We start from the raw sequence: 15026 nt of genomic DNA on the forward strand, positions 1-15026 counted from the left end.
GCCAGTCCAGCTGGACAATGGCAATGGAAATCTGGTTTAGTTTTGAGCCTGGTTTTGATTTGGGGCGCTGGAAGCCATGAGAATGCCAAGAAAACTTTGATGCTGCTGACTGCCTTGGATGACAGCAAATCTCCTACATCCTGACCATGGAAATGCCTCCCTCCCAGCAGCTGCAGGTAATGACTGTTTCCATGTGTTTGTCTCATCTGGCTGAAATCCTCTGTGCAGCAGCTGTTGCTGTTTTATAAAGGCTAAGGTGTTTCCCAGCTCCCTTAAACAGAGATCAGTGTCTCACGAGGGCAGGAATGGGAGGTGGAACCTTCCCATCTGAAATCACAAATTCTAGTCTGGGCCTAGGTCATCTGAAAGTTGTCATCACTTAGAAATTCAGTCTACTTGTATTTGCCCTGCATGATTAAATATTCATGCTGGGATATTGTGCCATGCACGATGAGAATATTCAATGTAATCTCACTGGAAAAACTATTCTGCAGATGCAGTCAATGTCCTGCTGCTTTCTGAAATGAATTCTACATTTGTCCATTCTCTAGCTTCTCTCTGATAAATGTCAGACTAGTCCCAAATGTCCACATGATCATCCCATTCCGAGAGACTGATTTTTTTACACACAAACATCAACACCCTCCTTTTCTTGCCTGATAAGGCAAAGGGGGTAATATGCTAAATATCCTTCTCATTCCCAGAGGTGGGTGATTCATCTGAGAATGAAGAGACTGCTGGGGAGCAAACCCTTTGCTCAGGATCACAGCAGAACAGCTTCCAGCGCAACTAGCTGATGGCTAATTTGCTTGGGGCTGGCAGCCTGGTGCTTTCAACAGCCTGAACTTCACTTAAAAAAATTATAGTGATTAAGTAAACACAACTATAATGGAAATCTTTATTCTGCATATTACAAACCAAAATGGCCATGAAGGGAGCAATTATGAAATCTCAGGACTGTGGTGAGGGGAGGAATCGTTTGAGCTGTGCTGTTGTTTGTTTTTGTACATCATTTATTTCCCCTGGGAAACTTGGCTCTGAAGCAATCTCTGCTGCATTGAGAGATTCCTTACATTTTTGTTAACCCAATTTCCCATCCAGTCTTAAGCAAGATGGGAGAAAATATAAGGGTTTCACATGAAATCACAAGACGTGATGAACTACCTTGGGGAAGGATTCCTAGATCCAGCTTCCAGTTCCTACCATAAGCCCCCAGCACAAGTTGCACACCAATTTCCCTCTCTCTTTTCCTGTTAGTCATCAATGACATGACTGATCTTACACAGACTTAAAGGAGTGGTGAAGATAATGCAGGAGTGGCAGTGTTAAAGCTGTACTAGTGGGAATTGCAGTGATGATTCAGATGTGGTGGTCTCCTGCCCTTTCTGCAGATCGGTGATTGGTCCTACTGGGTCTTTGTACTTCCCTGGTTCAGGAAAATTATAGTGTAAAGCTGCACCAGGCTTTCAGCTTCAGTTGATTTTTGCTGATGTTTGTTCAAGACCAGAGGGAAATTAGCTGGTGGACTAGTCAGCTGTTAGTAGAAAATTGACTGAGAAATCGAGAGCACAGCAGAGAATAGTTGGTAAATGATGGGATGAGTGGTAATTCCTAGGTAGTGAAAAGATTGATGCAATCCAAAAGCCCAACATACTTCCTAAATATATATAATAATGGAAGTTCAAGAGCTGCTTCAAGGGCAGAAACCAACTTGGAGATCTTTTCCTTGACTCAACAGGCTTAAACAAAGAGAGTCCAGCATTTCCATTTGATCCCTACTTAAAGCTGCAGATCTGTCAGCACAGGCACTCATTGTGTGTACAAATATGACAGCTGAGCAAAGCCACAGGCTACCAACTAATCATCCAAGATCTCCAAACATTCCCAGGTAAGGACTGAGTGTGCTTCAGGGATGGAGAGCAACCCCCCTAGGCTGGAAAGTCTCCAGAAATGTCTGGCACTTCCCATCAGGTGGCTGTGGTTGGCTAAGGAAGAAAGCTGCCCAGGCACCATCCAGACTTTCCACTGGCACCATGGTGAGCACATCCCAGAGAGGTGGAAATAAGAGAACAAACTTTCTCCTTCCCAGGCAAAACACACTTCAGGTACAAGGCTTCAGGGCTGAGCTAGCTGGTTGCCAAGGCAGTCTGGAACAGCAGAAAAGTGGGTGGTGTCTAGGGAATAAGGGGCTGGGTTTGGTGGGAGAGGGACTGAGGGATAAAAGAAAAGACTTAATTTTTAGGGATGGGAGTAAACATGGCAGGATTTTGACAGCAGGCTGTGGCTCCTGCCTCAGCAAACCAAGCAAAGAAAGGTAACCAGAGCACACACACACTAAAGGAATTGTAACTATTGCTCCTATTCAAGGGCAATAATGGCAATAATACAACACATACCTGCAGGTTGGTCTGAAACCACCTCCCCTGTTCACCCTCACTTCTTCTGGAAGCCAATTAAGTCCTTCCTGAAGAGATGCTACATGAAACAGAGGTTTTTCTGAGATTGGTAATGGCTGTCACCCCAGCAATAATCATAATGAATCACACTTGGGCTCCTGTTGAGCTCATATTTTCAAAGAGATGTTGGTTCTCGATCCATTCATTAATATTAATTAGCATGAAGTCACGTTTCATTTCCCACTTATGTGCCCAACCTGCAGCATCCTTGTGTGTCCTGTGCTAACGAACCAGATGCCATTTATGGCTGGCACAAAATAATTAGCTAATAGTTGAAGAATACGTATCTCAAGTTATTTAAATATTTATGCCAGACTTTTTACATTTTGGCTCCCAGCCCTCATCTGGGGGTTGCAATGCAATTTAGGGAGAATATGAGAAAGTTTTCACAGTTGTCTGCAGAAAGCTTCAATTATACATTCTCCATATGGATGCAAATGTTTGATGTTATACAGATGTTGGCACCAAGCTGACCACCGAGTACCAGAGTAGAAATAGCAAACTTCAGCAAGCAGATCAAAATCTAGCTCCCTTGTTGTGACTGGATGCTGCATAATGCAACAGCTACTCTTTCACCTTCTGATCCACCCTCTTTTGCTCAGGGACCTCTTCTTCCAAACACTTCCAGCCAAACCCTGCTCCTGGGGATCTCTGGAGGAGGCTGAGATCACAGAGATGTTATCAGCAGGAGCAAGGACATCCAGAACTCAGAGGAGCTGGGATTCCTGGTGTTTTGAGAAATTGAGGAGTATATCCCCCCTTCTGACTCAGTGTCAATGCAGGGATGCTTGTGTGTGTAATTCCTGGTGTGCTTCCCACTGAAGGATCGGAGAAGGAGGCTGGCAGACTGCGATGACACAGGGCTGTTAGCTGATTTCTCCTTGAGGATATGAACAGAACTCTGTTTACTACTTTATAAGTGAATGGCATTGATATATGAAGTCCCACTGAAGGCTGATTTTTGCTTAAGTCACCTACCTCTCCTGTGCTCTGACCTTCCACTCTTAACAGTGCAGAGATGATTTGCTTTTGCATAGTCAGAAGCTCAGAAACTCCAAATTATCTGTAGTGTCTTGAGCACATAATTATATTGAGCTTATCTCTGTGATTCCTCGGCACTTTCACCTTGCTGTGCCCTCGGTGAGGCTCAGTCCCTGAACCAGCTCTGGTGGAGATCCAGTTCTGCTGAAGCTTTCATTCTTTGGAGCAGGTTTGGGCAGGGAGATGGTGGGAAGGGGAAATGTTGGTTAATGCATATGTTAGATGTGATACCAGGAGAAAAAGGGCTTGTGATCAGTTCTCACATGAGTGTCACACCCTCTGATCAGGTCAGACGAGCTGACTGCTGCGTGAGGAGCATCTGGGTCCTGTGAAGGAGCAGTGAGTGACCCATACCTTCCCTATTTCACCCTGCTGCTCCTGCCTCTGAGATCGCCCATTTCCACAGGTAAGCAGAAATGGGCTTACTCACTAGGTGGATGAAAGAACTTCTAAGGAATATGTGGGTGCTCTAGAAGGTCATGTTGCACTTCACTGAACAGAGCCCTTCCCTTTGAATCAGTCTCTGCTTTGGCAATTCAGCCTTTACAGGCAGCTCTTTATTTTTTTGTGGTTTTTTTCTTTGGTCTAAGTTATGAAAACCATGAAGGATTTCTCAAGGTTCCAGTTAAATTGCAGTTTTTGCCATTCCAATCCGCTGTTCCATCTCTGCAGGCAAAAACAACTGCATTTTCCCTGCCACTCCTTCTGTGCTGTGAAATAGCTGTCAAGCTCTACCCCAGAGTTAGCTGCATTGTTGCGGGGGAAGAAATGGTTTTTTTCTGTCCATGCACGAAAGTGAATAGATAAATCTCCTTAGATGAAGAGGCAGTTATTTTGTCTTAAAGAGTGGGAAGTGAATGGAGGAAACAGTGAGAAGACTACAGCACACTACAGCTCAAGAATCAGTTCAAGGTATTTATTCCTTGCAGAGGCAAAGGAGAGCAGTCCCACCATTTTTCTTCTCCTGGGTCAGGAACACAGGAGTGACACCACAGTAACTCACTTCTTCCCTCTTGAGGGATGGCTGTAAAGGCAGTGGTTTTAACTTATTGTATTTAATAAGGAGCTGAGAGACAATAAAGCAACAAAATGAAACTTCTGCCCACCACGTAGCAAGAAGGGGAAAGAGGTTAGACAAAAGTCCAAATGCCATGTCTGAAAAGTGGAAAGCAGGGGTGTACTGGTTACAAATCACTTACTCCACAGGGCTGGCCCTGGCCACAATGGATGCACTTTCTTTTTGGCTGCCTACAGCTACCATCACTCCTATCAATGTTTTCTGCCATGGCAGAGGAGCTGTGCTCTTTGCATTGCAATGCAGAACTGCAGGCACTAGGAAGGAGGAAACCAAAGTACAGTAATTTCACGATTATAAGCCGCACCATTTTGACTAAAATTTTGGTCCGAACCCAAAGTGTGGTTTATAATCAGGTGCGATTTATATGTGGACAAAGAACGAAAAGTTGCTGTTTTAGTTTGGAGGACAGGTGTCTGCTGAGAAAGGCAGGAGCTTCTCTTTGAAATGGAGAATGTAAACCCCCTTCCTCCAAATTATTATAATTTTGAAATCAAGGGGCTTTCAGGCAAAGATATGGGAATTAGGAATAACAGTTCTTTACTAGGGAAATTAAAATAGAAATACAGCACTACAAAGAAACAAACTGCAAACCCTGACACAGTCAGAGTACAACCTGACACCCGTCAGGCAGGGTGTTGGCAGCAGTCCCATTCCATGGTGGCTGCATCCTCCTGCAGTGACAGATGTGGCTCAGTTGGAGCAGTGCTCCTGTACAAGGTGCAGTTTCCCTCCGGAGCTCCAGTGGTGATGTGGAGAAATCCGGTTTTCCTCTGGAGTCCAGTGGAGAAAGGGGCTCCCTTAGTGTCCCAAAACCTCTGTTTTTATCTTGGTAAGAAATGTTGGGCTCTTCCCCCTGGCTGGAGCAACTTCCAATGGGATGCAGTAATTTTATCAGTCCCACAGTGGGACTCAATGGCCATTAGCAGAAAATGACTGGCTGGAGGAAGGATGGGTTGTGAAAAGATAAAGAACAATGCCCCAGCTGGTTTCAATGGATGGCCCATTAGCAGAATATCTCCCAGGGAGATAAGGATCACTGCCCCCACCCTCAACAGATGGTGATAGAACAGATACCTTTTATCACACTCTGTGTTGTAATGTGCAGCTTATAATCAGGTGTGGCTTATAATAATGAAATTACTGTAGTCTTGGCTGAGGGGTGAGACAGCCCTGCAGGGTTTAGTTTTTGAGGATTTCAGTTGGATATGTGCTTTCCCTCCTCTTCTGGAGAGTGCCTCCTCTGTTCTTTGTTGAGCTGGAAAGAAGAAAGCATGGAGGACCAAAAGAAAGGGAGTTGACCGAGCAGGTCTGTAGAAGTTCCTAAGGGAAGGAAAAATCCTCTCTCAGTCTGGTGAGAATAACACACGGTGCTCTAGTTACTGGGGGCACGGTGAAGGGAGCTAGTGAGGATGCCAGAAAAAGAGTGCAGCAGGCGTCATTGCATGGTGGTGATCCACTTTTAAGTGATACCAGAAAAACCTATTAAATATATAACCTCAGTGCCCAGAAAAACGTGTTAAGAGGTTTATTCGTGTAGGAAAAGCTTCATCTTATAAATATAGATAAGGGCTTCTTTTTTTTCCCCCTCTTCTTCTTTTGGATTTCCTATACAGAAAACATATTTGGACTGTAATTTCCCTTCTGGGAAGCTCTGCCTAGTTAGGCTGCTTTCTGTCTGGCAGGACTGCAAGGTCCATGCTGGAAATGGGAGAGCTCAGTGTGAGGAGTTCTTCCTGACATGTATCCCACTACATCCTGTTCCAGGCCCCATTCTACAGAGCTGTGTGCATGTGCTGCCCTGCAAGAGGGCTGGTGGTTCCACCAAGCAGATGTAGGGCTGCTGTGTGCTGTGGGTGATGGAGAGCTGCTGCAGATACTCCCCTGAAAGAGAGGGAAAGATCCATAAAATAAGAAGCCACTCTTGGTTTCTCCTTCTTTCTCTCAGCATAAGCTCATCAGGTGGAAATACTGTTGTGAAGATTAAGTAAACCTGCTATATTCAGGTTGCCACCTTCCTTCCTCAACAATTCTCTTTCCTCTTTGAGAGGGTAGAACAGGACCTCTCTGAGGTGCCCACCCTCACCTACCAACAAAAGTCCAGCCAATATCTTTGTGCTGAACATAAATCAACCCATGTCTCACCTTTAAATCCATGTTCTCCAGTCCAAATTAACATTTAATTCTGTTTCTGTGTTGTTTCTTTATGGAGGGCTCCCAAAAGCTGGAGCTCAGCAATGCTGATGTTCTTGTCCACAGTCCCCATTGCTTGTGGGGACCCCTCAAAATGATGCTGAACTGGGTCATCCTCCTCATGCTTGGTTTTTTGGCTTCTTCTCATTTGCCTTGACTTCCTATGCCTTCCCAGCTCTTCAGGGTGTCCCTGTTCCAAGTGACCTGGCAGGCATGGAGCCTTCCCTGCTCAGACAAGCGCTGTTGGGCTGTACCTGTATGACTGCTCCTGCTGAGGACATCCACAATCATCTGCTGTCATCCCTGTTCACATCTCCTCAAAGTTCCTGTCGTGTGTGTCTACAAACAAGTAAACTAAACAACTGCCAATGTAGACATTTTTGGGGCTTAATCACTATGACTAACATTGCCTCATGGCTTCTTTATGCTCTTCTATCCACAACCATCTGCTCTTGCTTTGCTTACCAATTGATAACTGTGAATCAGGGAATTTCCTCTTCCCTTCTCCACCCCACCCCAATCTCTGCCTTATTCTCCTAGGGGCTATGACAGCTTCCAAAATCATCTCATTATCACAGGCAGGGCAGCTCACGTCCTGTTGGTACAAGGAAGCTTCCTTTTGTGAACATTAAGGACCATCCCTTCATGGGAGTTGTGAAACAACCAGATGACACCATGCTTGCATTATATTGCCATTGTACTTGGCATTATATTGGCTGAGGTGAAAGTGGAACTAGCTTATAAGCAGGTTGCAAAACTCCTGCCTTGCTCCTTCTCAGGTGCTGTCACTGGTTTGTGACACACTTCCAAAAATCCCATTTCTGGTAGAGGGCTTTGGTTATTTTTTCTGATTAGTTCTTTTGGGAGGGGTTTTGTGTGTGGTTTGTTTTGTTGGGTTTTTTATCTTTGTCTTGGGGATATGGAGATACCAAATCTGGTTTTTCCTGGCTTTGTCAGACCTCTGAGGTGAGGCCCAGATCAAGTGCTAGTACAGGCGCTGGCAGCTCTCCCCCTTCTGGCATGGGTGCCTGCCAGAAAACCCATGAGACACTGCAGAGAGCATTACTTTTTCCTACTGGGATGGAAACCAAGGCAAAGAGGGGTGCAGTATCCAGCTGATTACCCAGGAGGAAAGGCAAGTTTAGAGTACAGGGCTTGTCCTGATCTCTTCCCACATGCTGGGGCTGACTGCTGCTTTTTCTGCCGTCCCCCTGGGATGGGGGCCAGTGCTGGTGGACAGCAGAAATGTCCTTTTTCCTCAGCTCCAAGTGCCCATTGCAGCATTAGCTCTGCCTGGCATGTGTGCCCGCAGAGGAATTCAGAGTTTGAAAGAAAACAAAGCAGAGCAAACGGCTCTCCTTGAAAAGCAGCTGGTGAGCTCCTCTGGCTGGAGCCAGGAGCCCTTTTAGGGTAAGTGACGGTTCCCTTCTCCCTTAGGGAAGAAGGATCTGCTCCAACAGAGGCTCCTCTGTAATGGGAGGTTAGCAAAGGAATCTGGTGTACGTTTTAGTGGAGTAACGCCTCAGATTTTCGGTTTGCAGCCCGGCTGTAAATCACATTTTCATGTGGGTGGGGTGATCCGGACAGCTCCGGAGCTGCAGAAGGAAACCTGTCCGTGCTGGCTGATTGGGCTGATAGCAAGTCAAAGTCTGCATCCCTTGGGTGTTTGTGAGGGGGCCGTGACTGGGACCTGCCTCAGGGGAGCCCATGACCTCAGCTCTCTCCTGCTGTGCCCCCTGATCTGTCTTTTCCATCAAGGTAAAGTGGGAGTAAGATAATATCCCTAGGAACTGGTAACCATCTGTGTCAGGGCCAGCTTTAGTCACAGCAGTTGCTTTCAGGCAGGAAATTGCTGAGGACAGCAAATCATCCTGACAATAACCATAATGCAAACCTGTTGCCTCTTCCCCCAGCTTTGCCCTGCGCCTGCTTCATCTCCATCTCCATCTTCACCTCCATCTTCGCAGCTGCTGCTGGTGCAGGGGGCAGAGTGCAGAGAGGGCTGCCCTGGACTCCTCCTGCCCCACCACGGCCTCTGTGAAGAAATGACAGGGTGCAGAGAGGGGGATCACACCAAAGAAGCTTCCAGACTCAGGAAGTTATTTTTTCCTCATTCTTGAGAAGCAAATCTCACATGAGCCGTGTGATGGGAAAGCTCAGCACGCGTCGAACAGCACTGAGAAGTGAAGACTCGGCACAAAACCGTGTTGGCAGCTGACATTTCGTGAGTGCATTGCCATCAGGCTCAGCTGAGAGAGCTGAGGAAACCCTGCAGCAGGGTGGCCCCTTTGCCTGCCCCAGCATGGAGCCTCTGGGGGTGCAAGATGCTGTCCTGTGGGCAAGGCAGAAAGCTGTGAACCAAGGTCACCCCTGCTCCATACCCAAACTGGTGCCTTGTCCCCAACGTGGTCTCTTGTTTGCACAGAATTTAAGGAGGTGACACTGAAGTGTAGGGGATAAAAGGTGTTCCTGGTCCTCTGGAGAGGGTTTTTGACCACATTTTTTGTGTGCTTTTCCACCCACAGCTGACCCTGCTCTAACTTTGTACACAGGGATGCCTCGACAAGCTCCTACCATAGCTCACCACAAGGAGAAGGGGCAGTGCATACCCTGCCAGTGCACTAATTTAAATTACCTGGCTGCAGCACTACTGCACATAAACCTGTTGCCTCCTTTGGGAGACTCTGGGAGCTGAGGAGTTGGAGCTGATGAGTCATTTGCCACGTAGTAGAGAAGCCATTCATTGCCTGCCTGCATTTCAAGGCATCTGACTGCCTGTGCTGTGTGCTTTCAGTTCAGGTTGGAAGGGAGACAGCAAAGCCTGCTGTGTTTGGGAATGTCAGCTTCTTGGAATGGGAGATGAAATGTTAAGGGAGAAAAAGAAGAAGGTGGTGGAGGGATAAACAGGGGACCAAGTCTCGTAATGTAGAGACTCCTGGGCTTTCATTCTTGCTGTCATGAATATTTCAAGGTTTCTATAATGATTTTTGAATGTAAAATGCAAAACAGTCATGGGAGTAAGGGCATGGTGTCCTGGACTTCTCCCCCTTTAGATGAATCCCAGACTATTTCTTTATTACATAAAGGTGACCAACACCCACAGCAAAATGCAAGCAGAATTGCTGGTATCTTTCCATATCAGCTGCTACCTTGCTGTCACAGGCCAATATTGAGAGAGGTATGAATTGGCTGCAGTCACAGAAATGAAGGTGTGGACTCTGAAACCTAATGATAACATATTTCTTCCAGAGTAACAATGAAAGTGCTTATCATAGCTAACTGGATGAAAGAAATGTTTTAAGATAAATGACAGCAGCTGAGAGACGGCTTTTTTTTTTCTTTTTTTTTCTTTCTTTCTTTTTTTTTTTTGTACAGTTGCCCAGAACTGTTTAGAAAGAATTCAGACACACCCAAAAAGTCTCACATGGTGAGATTGGGCCAAGAAATAGATTTTCTTTCCTAAAAATGATTCTGTGGAAAAATGGGAAGTGCAACCAGGAGCTGAAAGTCTTGTGAGATGAGAGGCTGAAAGTGTACTTGGCAAAGGTGATTTCTACTTTTGCTGTTCACTGCTGAAGCACCCTTTTTTTTTTTTTTTTGCAGGTTGCCAATGAAGAAATTATGAAGAAATTGATAATGGAAATGTCCATTTGCCCCTTTTTCTATGTCACTTTTCTTCCCAGGGTGGAAAGAAAACAAAGATAAACCCTGCTCCATCAGCGATTGTGAAGTTTGGACTCAACCTTTTACTCACACGCCTTATTCTGGCACTCACTCTGAGCGTGGGGAGGTCTGAATTAACTGGCAGAACAGCACAAAACTGAGACCTGAGCTTGATTTTGGTAGGTAGGAGTAGGAAGCAGAAAAGCAGTGTGCTCATTCCTGCGTGTACTCCCGGCAGAGCCTACAGAAGCTGGGAAGGTCCCAGCAGCAGCTGCAGGTCCGGCTGCTCCTGGAGCAGAACTCACCTCTGTCATCTGTGCCTAATGAGCCCAGTCTTCTGGGCCCTGAAGGGTTCTGCCCCTGTAATTTGTGCATGCCCACGTCAGGACCGAGTCATTTTAGCCCTGCAGCTCACAAGAACAGCTTTATGGGCTGCTTGCTGCCTGTCCTTAGAGATGGATGCAACAGCTGAACGCTGCAGAACACAGCATCTGAGAGTTACATCAGGAACAAGCAAAGCTTTGCCTTGTTGTAGCTCTTTGGTCTTGCAGAGTGCTCACCAAACTGCACTAAAGCTCCAGCTGTGTCTGGAGGGGACGTGTGGGAGGACTCCAGCAGGGGGTTGAAACCAGAGCTGACCATCAGCCCATCTGGGCAGCACCAGCCCTGTCCCCTGCACTGGCTTGGCTCAGCCTGGGAGGGATCCAGCAGCGTGCTGGAGAACTGCAGGTATGTAGCCAGGCACCCACCTCACCTCTGGCCTCCTTCATCTTCAGGAAACATCTTTGACTCTGCACACACTCCAAAGCTTGAAGCTGCTGTGCGTTTCTGGGAGAGATGTTTCCCTAATGTTATTTCCCAAGGTGGTAGTATAACGTTTTTCCTTGCAGATAGATCATAACCCCAGGCTGAGTGCAACATCAGACGTCAGTACATTTATGAAAAAAAATTGGCATACTCCTCTGTCAAGCAACAGTTAAAAGAAAATCTGCAAAGGGATTAGCTGCCATACACTCTGGGGCTTGCTGACAGATGTCCTGAAAATCTGGAAATGTGTCGATCTATCTTTACACAGGGTTTTTGGTTTTTTTTTCTCATTCTCTCTCCTTCTCCCTCTCCTCATCCATCTTCTCAGGGCACACAAATGGGAATTCCTTCAAATCCACAGGGCTTCCTGGGAACAGCCTTGATGCCATCCACAGACTGGTATAGGGGTCCTAGGGTGCAATCTGGACTGAGTTAAACCCAAAACCTCAGTCTCATTAGATGCCAGCCTCCCTACAAGGGCAGCAGTGCTGCTTTGTGCCAGGGCAGTTAGGGTTTTCTTTCTGTTCCAACTGCAACCTCTCAGCTCATTTTAAAGGAGCTTAAATGTTGGCCATTAAATATAAATATCTTCTTTTTCCTCTGGGCAAAACTGATGTTCAAAACTTCACAGTGTAAATAAGGTCTGGAGAAAATGTTTTAGGCAATGATTCTGTCAAAATACACGGCTCTGGCTGTTCCTCCCCATTTCAGACCAGAGCTCTAGGTGTACCTGCTCTCCCTTTCACAATGTGGCAGAGGAGCTTTGACCTGATTGTGATGTTCCTCCAAGCACATCTTTTGGTTTAAGACCCTGACTTCTGTGGATTGTGTTGCGTGATCTTGGGCAAATCACACAGGACCATTTTTTAAAGTGCTTTCTGTTTCTGGATGGTTTGTCTCTGATTGCTCAATCTGAAATGCTCAGGTGGCCTCTGAGAGGAGGGGGATGTGGATACAGCCCCCTGTCTTTGAGCCTTTTCTGTTCTCCAGCTCTGGCCCCAGTCACTGCCCTCGGGAGAGAGTCCCTCCTGCAACTGTGGTTAAATCTCCCCCTCCTCCCCAATGATCTCTTTCCCTCCCCTACAGGAAGGAAATAATTTCTCCTGACTTACGGAGCAGTCAGGAGTCTCCTGCCTTGCTGAAAACAAGACAGGGGCCTGCCTTGCTCTGTTGAGTCCAGTCCCTCTTTTTGCTATAGTTACTGCCTGCTCTAAAATCTAATTGCAAAACTGTTCTGTGCCTTATTCCCTCTCCCACCTGCTAATCAGAGGAGCGGGGTAAATCCCCTCTGGGTCCAAATTGAGGGTGTGCATTGTTTTGTCCTGAAAAAGGAGCAGCATTCTTATTTCATAACGTACATAAGTTGTATTTTTTGCCAAACCTCTTTTCTCTGAGGGCCAGACAATAGTTGAACTTCACTGTTCATTTGTGGGCCATGGGAAGCCTGTGCACATCGGGCAAGCAGCATGTTCAGAGTCTGGATGTTGATGTAACCCTGCTTCCCTCGGGGGAAGGAGGCAGCTCTCAGTCACAGTTGTTGTATTACAGCAGCCTCTGGCAAGCCAGAGGTTTGGGATGCACCTACCCTGATGGCCCTGGGCCACACAGCAGCCACCCAGCCTCGCCTCTCGCTCAGGCACACGCTGGTTGTGCTCCTGATTCGGTATGAGCACTGAGCAGCCCAGCAAATACCACCATGTGGGATCCTTTCCCCTTCTCCTGCTGCCCAGCCTCAAGGTGAGCCATGGCAAGCAAGTCCCAGCACACTGCTGGCAGCGATCAAGCACCACGAAAGAGGCAGTGTGGGTTGTGACCTAATGAGTGTATCATCAGCAGGGCTTGAGTCACGCCTGTCTGCCTCCAGCTCTTACAGCTGCCCCGCTGCCAAAGAGCAACCGCGTGGCCCGACCAACATGATCCGGCTGCTGCTGAGGATGGCGCTCCTGAATGACTCAGTTGTGCTGGGAGAACAAGGCAGCCCAGATCTGTCTTCCTGGAAAGCTGCTTCGCAGCAACCTTGTGCTTGAAAGGGTTTTGTCTTTGAGGTGGCTGTGGTGCTCGTTTCCATTCAGCCGCGTGAGTAAACCACACGGACAGACAGATGTCCGCAGGGAGTCCGAGCCCCACCATGTGAGCCGAGCACTGCCTCCCTGGGCTGGGGAAAGCTGTCCTGCCCCAGCCTCAGTTTCTCCACTGGTGAAAAGTGAGGCCAATGTTTTCCCCAAAAGACCAGAAGGTGTTTGTGAAGTCCTCTGGAGAAGGGCACTCTGGTGAACACCAAGCTATTTTTATTATCGGGGTCAGGGAGGAGAACGCGCGCAAAGGTGATGAAGCTCTCGAAACACAGGTTCCCATTAATAGTCTTCAGCACGCACAGTTCTTATTATAATCTAATTTGACTGGAATTGGATTAATCTTATAATGCTATAATGTCATTTCCATGGTCTTTTTATATTTTTATTGTTACTATGCATTAATGCAATACTCTGCAAGAGCTCTGAGAAGAGGATGTGAGTTTAGTGAATCTCTGATAACATTTTTGCAGGGCATTTTTATGTTCTTGTTAGGCTTGTATGCTATAAAGTCACACAGTGCCTGGAAAAGAGCAAGAATTCACATAAATTCATCTTGAATTATCTTCCAACAGGCTCCACTGGCAAAAGCAATGTATTCAGAGCCAAGACACCAGGCTTGTCCCTGACCTGTCCCAGGAGCTCACCTGAATCATGCCAGTGTTTTCGTCTCTGTCTCTTCATCTGGAGATGGAAATAATGTGTCCACATAGGAATGTCATGAATCTGAGGTCTGTATCCCTTGCCATCTAGAAAAACTATCTTGTGTATCACAAAGCTTTAATACTCCCTTTTTTATTGACTTTATCCTGCCTGTGCCCTGTATTTCCTAATTTGCCTTTTTTTTTCTTTTGCTGTTATTTGTTTCTCTAGTTATACATCTTTTGAAGCAAAAAAGTAAATGATCTTTATCCTGCATCAATTTAAAGATGTTGGACATTTACTTGAAAGCAGCTCCACAGTTCTTGCTCTGAAAACTCCCAGACTTGTCCGTGAGGACTTGTAATAGAACAAATGTGACAAATATTGGGTAGGCTGAGCAATATTACAGTGGATGACATTTCAGTCCTCGAATCACCTAAGAGAAAAGCCAAATAGACTGGTATTTTCTATGAACTCTTATCAACACCTCTGTTCCTTTTCCAAGTCTCACTTGAAGGCAGTCTCGATGCAATTAGAGCTTAAGGGCCAAAGCGTGAGCTTCGTTTTCAGTGCAAGTACAACGCTAACCCTTTCTCTCCCAGATCTCTGGTTATTCTGTTCTTTGGTTCCTCTGCTCAGGGAGCATGGCAAAGCTTCAAATCAAACCTCCCACTCTGAAAACGGCACGCTTAACATTATTAGCCTGCAGAAACAGAATTTGCTGGGTCACTAGGAGCTGGCTACCAACGCATCTGCCACGACAGCCACGATGGGAAGCAAGTCCATATGGTAATCCAGACAGCTTCTGACTTCTGCTGGGTACAGCATCTAAGGACTTGGCATGTTTTATTAGACAGTTTGGGTTTGTGCTGTTTTGTGCCTTTCTGTGGCATAAAAGGGTTGGATTCCTACATTTTCTTCCCTGGGGACACTCTGTACGTAGGCAGAAGGGTCTCCTGTAGAGGATCCTTGCAGGATGGGAGCACTAGGAGGGTACCTCATTCTGCTATTGCTGTCACTTTCTTATTTTTGTAAGCAAACAAGTAACTAGGAGTTTCATTTGGAAGGAAATTTGAA

General features: G+C 46.5%; 1 long non-coding RNA gene across 1 annotated transcript; it reads left to right on the forward strand.

The window, feature by feature from the left end:
- On the forward strand, positions 1-14032 carry LOC116992943. The gene is made up of 4 exons (XR_004417137.1): positions 1-176; positions 1739-1888; positions 3785-3903; positions 13883-14032. It is a non-coding gene; the product is annotated as an uncharacterized LOC116992943 (long non-coding RNA).
- The last annotated feature ends 994 nt before the right edge of the window (positions 14033-15026 follow it).

The sequence above is a fragment of the Catharus ustulatus genome, chromosome 2 (genome assembly GCF_009819885.2).
Source record: "Catharus ustulatus isolate bCatUst1 chromosome 2, bCatUst1.pri.v2, whole genome shotgun sequence".
Lineage (NCBI taxonomy): Eukaryota > Metazoa > Chordata > Aves > Passeriformes > Turdidae > Catharus > Catharus ustulatus.